Below are 9,083 nucleotides of genomic sequence, written 5' to 3' on the forward strand. Positions count from 1 at the left end.
TAGGATCCGCTGTGTTTTGTGGCATGTACAATAGTTTATATACTAGATTGGCAAATTCATCACATGAAAGTTTTAAGCAGGGTCGACAGATACAGGTACAGAAAAGCGTTGTTCGTCGGCTTCACGCCATCTTTCGGTCTAAGGTAGCAGGTAGTCCGGGAGGGGGTGTGACAACTTGGTATCAGAGCAGTTTGCTCCATGGGAATTAAGGTAGAGCGGTTAGCTCTAAGAAGAAACTGGAAAGTAAATAATTGAAAGTCAAGTTAGCTTAAAGGGTACTAGTGGAGTATGGTCTAGGTAAGGGTAGAAGTGAGTCCAATTATTATTAATACGTGAGTAGACATTTAGTATCATGCATTTGAGTTAAGTATTTATAGTATGTCTAATGTGTTGACATATTATAGGAGTCATGCCACCACGTACTGTTAGACGACGCCGGTCGAATCAGGACGGGATGCAAGGTCCTACCCAAGGTCCATCTGTAGGGGAATCTAGTACCCTAGGAGTTCGAGGTGGTGCAGGAAACGAGCAGTTTGCGAGAACAACACAGGAAATAGGAAGGCCAGATAGAGCAGAGCCTAGTGATCCAGAAAAGGCATACGGAATTGAACGGCTGAAGAAGTTAGGGGCTACAGTGTTTGAAGGTTCCACAGATCCAGCTGATGCAGAGAACTGGTTGAATATGCTTGAAAAGTGTTTTGATGTGATGAATTGTCCTGAGGAGCGGAAGGTTAGATTGGCCACATTTTTGTTGCAAAAAGAGGCTAAAGGATGGTGGAAATCTATATTAGCAAGACGCATTGATGCACATGCTTTAGACTGGCAGACATTTAGAGGTATATTCGAAGATAAGTATTATCCCAGCACATACTTCGAAGCCAAGAGGGATGAATTTTTGGGGTTGAAACAAGGATCACTTTCAGTGGCTGAGTATGAGAGGAAGTATACCAAGCTTTCACGGTATGCTGACGTTATTGTAGCTTCTGAGAGTGACAGGTGCCGAAGGTTTAAAAGAGGGTTGCGTTTTGAAATACGTACCCCAGTTACAGCCATTGCTAAGTGGACGAATTTCTCTCAGTTAGTGGAGACTGCCCTTCGTGTGGAGCAGAGTATAACAGATGAGAAATCGGCAGTGGAGCTTAGTCGTGGGACTTCAACAGCTAGTGGATTTAGAGGCCGTGAGCAGCGGAGGTTCACGCCTGGGATAAATATTTCAAGCCGTCAAGATTTTAAGAATCGCTCTGGAGGCCAAGCATCGAGGAACGTGAGTTATGGTAGTGTTTTTCAGAGACAGAGCCAGAGAATACCTAGTCAACCCATTAGATCAACAATAAGATCGCAACCAGGTCAGGAGTCCATTGCTAGTACCGTCAGGCGAATACCATGCACGAGTTGTGGCAGGAACCATCGGGGTCAGTGTTTGGTAGGTGCCGGTGTATGTTACCAGTGCGGACAGCCAGGACATTTCAACAAAGATTGTCCGCAGTTGAACATGACAGTTCAGAGAGATCAGGGAGTTGGGTACCAGACAGTTGAGCAATCGAGAGTTTCAGTGGTTCCAACAGAGGGCACCAGTGGTGCAAGGCAAAAGGGAGTTGTTGGAAGACCGAGGCAACAGGGAAAAGTCTATGCTATGACTCAACAAGAAGCAGAGGACGCACCAGACGTTATTACTGGTACGATTCTTATTTGTAATGTACCTGCAGATGTTTTATTTGATCCAGGTGCTACGCATTCCTTTGTTTCTAGTATATTTCTGACTAAGTTGAATAGGATGCTAGAGCCTTTATCTGAGGGGTTAGTTATATACACTCCAGTTGGTGACGTTTTACTTGTTAATGAGGTGTTACGTAATTGTGAAGTTTTAGTAGAAGGTATTAGTTTGCTAGTGGACTTGCTACCACTAGAGTTGCAGAGGTTAGATGTAATTTTGGGAATGGATTTCTTATTTGCTCATTATGCATCTATGGATTGCCATAGGAAGGAAGTGGTTTTCGGAAAACCAGGCTTTGCTGAAGTGGTTTTTAGAGGTATGAGGAAGGCCGTTTCTAGAAGTTTAATCTCAATTTTGAAAGCTGAGAAATTACTGAAGAAGGGTTGCACAGCGTTTCTTGCACACATCGTAGTAGTGCAGAGAGAAAAACTAAAGCCAGAAGATGTTCCTATGGTGAAAGAGTTTCTTGATGTATTTCCAGATGATCTGTCAGGTTTGCCACCTGATAGAGAGATTGAGTTCACCATTGAATTATTACCAGGAACAGCACCTATTTCACAGGCCCCGTATAGAATGGCTCCAAGCGAGCTAAAAGAATTGAAGATGCAATTACAAGAACTAGTTGACAAGGGATACATCAGGCCTAGTGTTTCGCCGTGGGGAGCACCAGTGCTTTTTGTGAAAAAGAAAGATGGTACCCTCAGATTATGTATTGACTATAGACAGTTAAACAAGGTTACAATACGTAACAAGTATCCTTTACCACGCATCGATTACTTATTTGATCAACTAAGGGGAGCAGCATTGTTCTCTAAGATTGACTTAAGGTCAGGATACCACCAGTTGAAGGTTAGAGAATCAGATATTGCTAAGACAGCATTTAGAACGAGGTATGGGCATTATGAGTTTCGAGTTATGCCATTCGTTTTAATGAATGCGCCAGCGGTTTTCATGGATCTCATGAACAGGATCTTCCATCGGTATTTAGATCAGTTTGTGATTGTGTTCATTGATGATATATTAGTTTACTCAGTTGATAGAGAATCTCATGAGGAACATCTGAGGATTGTTCTACAGACTCTACGTGAAAAACAGTTATACGCTAAGTTCAGCAAATGTGAGTTTTGGTTGGAACAAGTAGTACTTTTGGGGCATGTAGTTTCAGCAAAAGGAGTTAGTGTCGATCCACAAAAAGTAGAAGCGGTTGTCAATTTGGAAAGACCAATTAGTGCGACAGAAGTACGTAGTTTCCTGGGTTTGGCAGGATACTATAGGCGTTTTATTGAGGATTTCTCTCGATTGGCATTGCCTTTGACCGCTTTGACAAGGAAGAATGTTAAGTTTGAGTGGTCAGATAAATGCGAGCAAAGTTTTCAGGAATTGAAGAAAAGACTAGTTACAGCACCTATTTTGGCACTTCCTGTAACAGGGAAGGACTATGTGATTTATTGTGATGCTTCAAGGCTAGGATTAGGTTGTGTGCTTATGCAAGATGGGAATGTAATAGCTTATTCTTCAAGGCAGTTGAAGGAGCATCAGTGTAATTACCCTACCCATGATCTTGAGCTAGCAGCAGTTGTTTTAGCACTAAAAATCTGGAGACACTATTTGTTCGGGGAAAAGTGCCATATTTTCACAGATCATAAAAGTCTGAAGTATATTTTTGATCAAAAAGAGCTAAATCTGAGACAAAGACGATGGCTAGAACTGATTAAAGATTATGATTGTACTATAGAGTATCATCCAGGTAAGGCCAACGTAGTAGCAGATGCATTAAGTAGGAAGTCAAGACTTCCGAAGAGTGCCTCGTGTGGTATTCGAGTAGCTTTGTTGAATGAGTTAAGAGGTTTTAAGGCAGTAGTAAGTACAGAGGATTCAGGAAGTCTCTTAGCTCAATTTCAGGTTCGGTCTTCTCTAGTAACTGAGATTGTAAGAAGACAGTCAGAAGACAGTAATTTACAGAAGAAGTTTGAGAAATCCAAGAAAGGCTTAGAGGTGGAGTTTGAGCTGAGAACAGATGGAGCCATTGTTAAACAAGGAAGATTATGTGTTCCGAATATCAGTGAGCTTAAGAATGCTATTCTAGAAGAAGCTCACAGTTCAGCTTACGCTATGCATCCAGGTAGCACCAAGATGTACAGAACTTTAAAGAAGACTTATTGGTGGTCTGGAATGAAGCAAGAGATAGCTGAATATGTTGATAGATGTTTGATTTGTCAACAGGTTAAACCAGTAAGACAGAGGCCAGGAGGATTTCTTAATCCTTTGCCAGTGCCAGAGTGGAAAAGGGAGCATATTACTATGGATTTTCTATTTGGATTACCTCGTACATCCAGTGGACATGATGGTGTATGGGTAATAGTAGACAGACTCACCAAGACGACACGATTTATACCGATTAAAATGACATCTACGTTAGACCAGCTAGCGAGATTATATGTTGATAAGATTGTGAGTCAGTATGGAGTACCAGTGCCCATAGTTTAAGATAGGGATCCGAGGTTTACTTCTAAATTTTGGCCTAGTTTACAGAAAGCAATGAGAACAGGGCTAAAGTTTAGTACATCATTTCATCCCCAAACAGATGGTCAGTTCGAGAGGACCATCCAAACTTTAGAGGACATGTTGAGAGCATGTGTCCTACTACTTAAAGGAAGTTGGGATACCCACTTGCCACTTATGGAGTTTGCTTATAATAATAACTATCAGTCTAGTATCGGTATGGCACCATATGAAGCCATATACGGGAGACCATGCAGAACTCCTGTGTGCTGGAATGAAGTGGGAGAGCGGAAGTTAGTAGGTCCTGAGTTGGTTCAGATTACGACAAACAATATTAAGTTGATCAGAGAAAATCTGAGGAAAGCCCAAGATCGACAGAAAAGTTATGCGGATAAGCGACGAAGGAACCTAGAATTCGAAGTTGGAGATCAAGTTTTCTTGAAATTATCTCCATGGCGAGGTGTTATTCGTTTCGGAAGAAAAGGTAAGTTAAGTCTTAGATATATTGGGCCATATCAGATAACGGAACGAGTGGGACCAGCAGCGTATAGACTTGAGTTGCCAATAGAACTTGCACGAATACATGATGTTTTCCATGTATCCATGTTAAGAAAATATATACCAGATCCATCGCATGTGTTGCAAGATCAACCAGTTGAATTAAAAGAAGATTTGAGTTATGTTGAAGAACCAGTTCAGATTCTCGACAGAAAGGAACAAGTTTTGAGAAACAAAACGATTCCACTCATAAAGGTTTTGTGGAGACATCATGGAGCGGAGGAGGCAACTTGGGAACCAGAATATCAGATGAAGAAGAGCTATCCAATACTTTTCAGTTAAGGACATTCTAAATTTCGAGGACGAAATTTTCTAAAGGGAAGGTAAGTTGTAAACCCGATATTTTCTTGGTTTAATTTCTTTAAATGTGGAAAAAAAAAAGAAAAAGAAAATGGAAATTAAGTGTAAATATAAATATATATATTTATATATTAAATAGTTTTATTAATTTAATTAAAGAAAAGAAAGAAAAGAAAGGACAAAAAGAAGAAAAGGAGAAGAAAATTTCATTTTCTCTTTTCTTCTTCTTCTTCTCTTCCCTTCACCGCCAAGATTTTGAAGACATCCAAGTTCCCTTTATTTTTTTTTCTTTTTCCTTCTTCAATTTGCAGAGAACTTCTAAGAGAGAGTTTGGAAGAAGAAGAGAAATTTTACTAGAATTTTTAGGTTGAAGAAGAGGAGGAGAACTCAAGCAAAGTGTATCAATGGCTGAATTTTAGTTCATTCTGCACATCACTGGTTTTTAATTCGGTTTGAACTCTTCAAAAGGAATTAAGAGGTGAGATTTATATTTACTGAAAGTTAACTCATTTTTAAACAAACTTTATGAAGAACGTTGGAGCAAATTCGGATATTCATTTGGTGCTTTTTGATGAAGAAAACAGGGCAGTTGGTTTTCACTCGAAATCAGGAGGTCTCTGGTTTTTCTTGTATTTCAGAGTGTATCGATGAAGTTATAATCTCTATTTGGTATGGTCGGAAAGCTTATTCAATGTACTACAACTTTCATGAAGAAATTGTAAACCAAAAACGACTAAATATTGGTTAAATTGTAGGAACAAGTTAAAGAGGTCGTGTGCGCGTGATTCTGGAAGTGGTTCTGTTTTGAGGGTTATATGTGTTTATGCACGGGGAATCAGATTTATATGTCTTCAGGTAAGTTTTAGAGGATCTCAAAATGAAGAGTTAGAAATAAAGAACACTCATTTTGGTTAAGTATTGAGAAAGTTATAGTCCTTTGAAGTTTATGTTAGAAATCTGGAAATTTTAGAGAATTGTTGAAATAGGATTTTATTTCTTAAGCTTTGTTTTCGTGAGCGTCATCTTTGGTGCGACATGTTATGTATATCTTTAGGAAACCAGAATGTTTAGGGTTTTAATACTCGGTTGGGTTGTTGGCAGGCCGAGAAGAATTAAACTGAGCTTATAGACCAAGGATCTGGCCTAAGACTGTGAGTGACAAAACCAACTTTGAAATATTTTCTATAACTGTTATTATGATTGAATGCGATAAATGTTTATTTACGAAGCCATGAAAGGTATTTGAATTTCATGACTATTTTCAAGTATACATTTGGAGACTAGATTTCTCAAAGAAATTTATGCTAGCACGTAGATATTAAATGTTTGGAAAGTATTTAAACCACAATATTTTAAGCAAAGCATGAATTAGTATGAAGTTTTGTTTTAAGAACTACAATTTTTCACGAAAGAGCTGAGTAAAGTTCGAGCTTTGTGTAAAATTTATAAGCAGGCATGTTTTAATATTTTATGATGATTTATGAAATTTTCATTAACTACATGACTGAGATCTTGAGCCTGAGGCTAGAGATTATCGTGTGCACACTGGTTAGATTTCGTTGTTGACGTTGAGTGTACTCCGTAACAACGATGCTGTCGTGAGTGCTGGGCGGGCCCCACTACGACAAAGACGATGGGAGTGCTGGCAGGCCCCACTACATCGTAGTGCTTGTAAACGTTGTTGTACTAGGTGTACCCTACACAACGTAGATTCGTCATGTTAGTTAAAATGCTTCGATATACTTGATATGCCTTGCTAGATTTCAATGATGAACATGCTGAGTATTTAAGGAAGCTATTCTTACTATTACACATTTACATTTACGACTTGTATAAACAGATTTATATGTGTAAAGTTTTCACGTGCTCTTATCTTTAAATTCATAGTTTTAAACTGAGTCACTCACTGAGCTTCATAGCTCACCCTTTCCAAAATGTTTTACCCATTTTCCAGGTAGAGATCGACTTCCCGGTGCCTGATAGACTGCCTTAGTCTGCGGAAGCTTCATTATCGATTGCCAGTACGTGTTTTGAGTTGGGCATAAAGTCTGTTGTGTTGTGATGTATTCACACCCTTGTATGTTATAGATACTCCACAGTTTGTATAAGCTTTAGGAGCTGTAGTTGTGTAAATTTTGTTGGTTATATTTTGATTAAGGTGTCTTTAGGTTTACTCGTGAAATCGGTAAATTTTGAGGTACACTTCATGTATGTGTTTGACTAGCTGTGTTTGACTAGCCTAGGATCCGCTGTGTTTTGTGGCATGTACAATAGTTTATATACTAGACTGGCAAGTTCATCACATGAAAGTTTTAAGCAGGGTCGACAGATACAGGTACAGAAAAGCGTTGTTCGTCAGCTTCACGCCATCTTTCGGTCTAAGGTAGCAGGTAGTCCGGGAAGGGGTGTGACATAACTTAATCAATACATTTTTGTTGTATATGCATAATCAAATATATATTGAGATTTTTAGTATATGTTCATACTTTCATCTTTATATTGGAAATATTTGCATAAGTAAGATATTATATAGTTGTGTTTGCACACCAAATTTACTTTTCTTTTACATGTTTAAAGACAAATAGAGTTTAAAATATGAATTTTTATCATCCTCCACGACATCGAAGGATTGGTGAGCAGCCTCTATCATATGGGATCGGAGAATCCACACGTTCATATTTATAACAACTTCGAGGTGGAGAAGGGTGTAGGCAAGGATCGGGAAATTTAAGAAACTTTGTCTTTGCTGCTACTTCATGGCCCATCACCAACATGCTAAGTAAAGCAAAACATATCAACCATGACTTCATCTTCCTTGTTTCTTCTTGTCTCTAGCTTTTCTTCTTTGCTTTTGATTGCACCTCGCTTTAATTTTCCCTTCTCATTTATAAGTTTCATAATGATTGAGGTACTTTGAATGAAGCTAGCAAGAAATGGCCTATATTAGATAGATGCTTAAGTTGGTATTTGTTGTTGTTGTTGACAAGTCACGTTTTTTTTTTCAAAAATAGCAACTAAACAATCATAATTTGATGTACCACGGTAAATATAAATCTAAAAACGATTATATTTTATTTTTAGTAAAATGTAACTAATTTGTTAAAATTATATATTTATCCCAAATATGTTATTAGTAAAATTTATTTAGTTTTTTTTCTTGGGACACTCACTCGTTGTTGTTATCGTCGTCGTCGTGGTTGTTGTTGTCATCGTCGTCATTGTTGTTGTTGTTGTCATCGTCGCCATTGTTGTTGTTATTGTTTTTGTGGTCGTTGTTGTTGTCATTGTTGTTGTTGTTGTTGTTGTTGTTGTCCTTGTTGTTGTGTTGCTGTTGTTGTTATCGTTGTCATCGTCATCGTCATTGTTGTTGTTGTGGTGGTGGTGGTTGTCGTTGTCGTCGTCGTCATCGTCTTCATCATCTCGTTGCCATCGTTGTCGTCTTCGTTGTCGTCATTGTTGTTGTTGTTGTTGTTTACAATTATGGATAAATCATGGAGGCATAAAAGCAGATTATCTAAAGATTATGAGTTGAGTGTGGAAAATTTCATCAATTTTGGATTTTCTAATACAACTACCTCCAACATTTGTTGTCCTTGTTTGAAATGTGGGAATTGTGAAAAGCATAGTAGAAAGGGTGATAAAGCATTTATATGTTAATGCTATTGATGAAAGTTATAAAAGGGGTATCAGGCATGTCCCATATGCATGGGTGGTAGATTGTCGTTCGGAATACGTGGCAGAATATCCTTCATGGGACATAGACACTATCTTCTAGAGAATCACATGTGGCATAGAAGTAGGCTACACGATAGAAAGGTAGAGCATATGGCTCCTCTAGTTGTGATCAATAGGTATGAAATCTTAGAATAGCTAGATCAGTTGGAGTTTCTAGTTATGAGTAAACATCCTTCAATACGGGATAAGAAAAGAAAGAGAGCTCTTCATTGGACAAAGAGAAGTATTTTTTTCGAACTTCCTTACTGGTCGAGACTACTGTTATGTCATAAAC

This window comes from Cucumis melo, chromosome 2, assembly GCF_025177605.1.
Source record: "Cucumis melo cultivar AY chromosome 2, USDA_Cmelo_AY_1.0, whole genome shotgun sequence".
NCBI lineage: Eukaryota > Viridiplantae > Streptophyta > Magnoliopsida > Cucurbitales > Cucurbitaceae > Cucumis > Cucumis melo.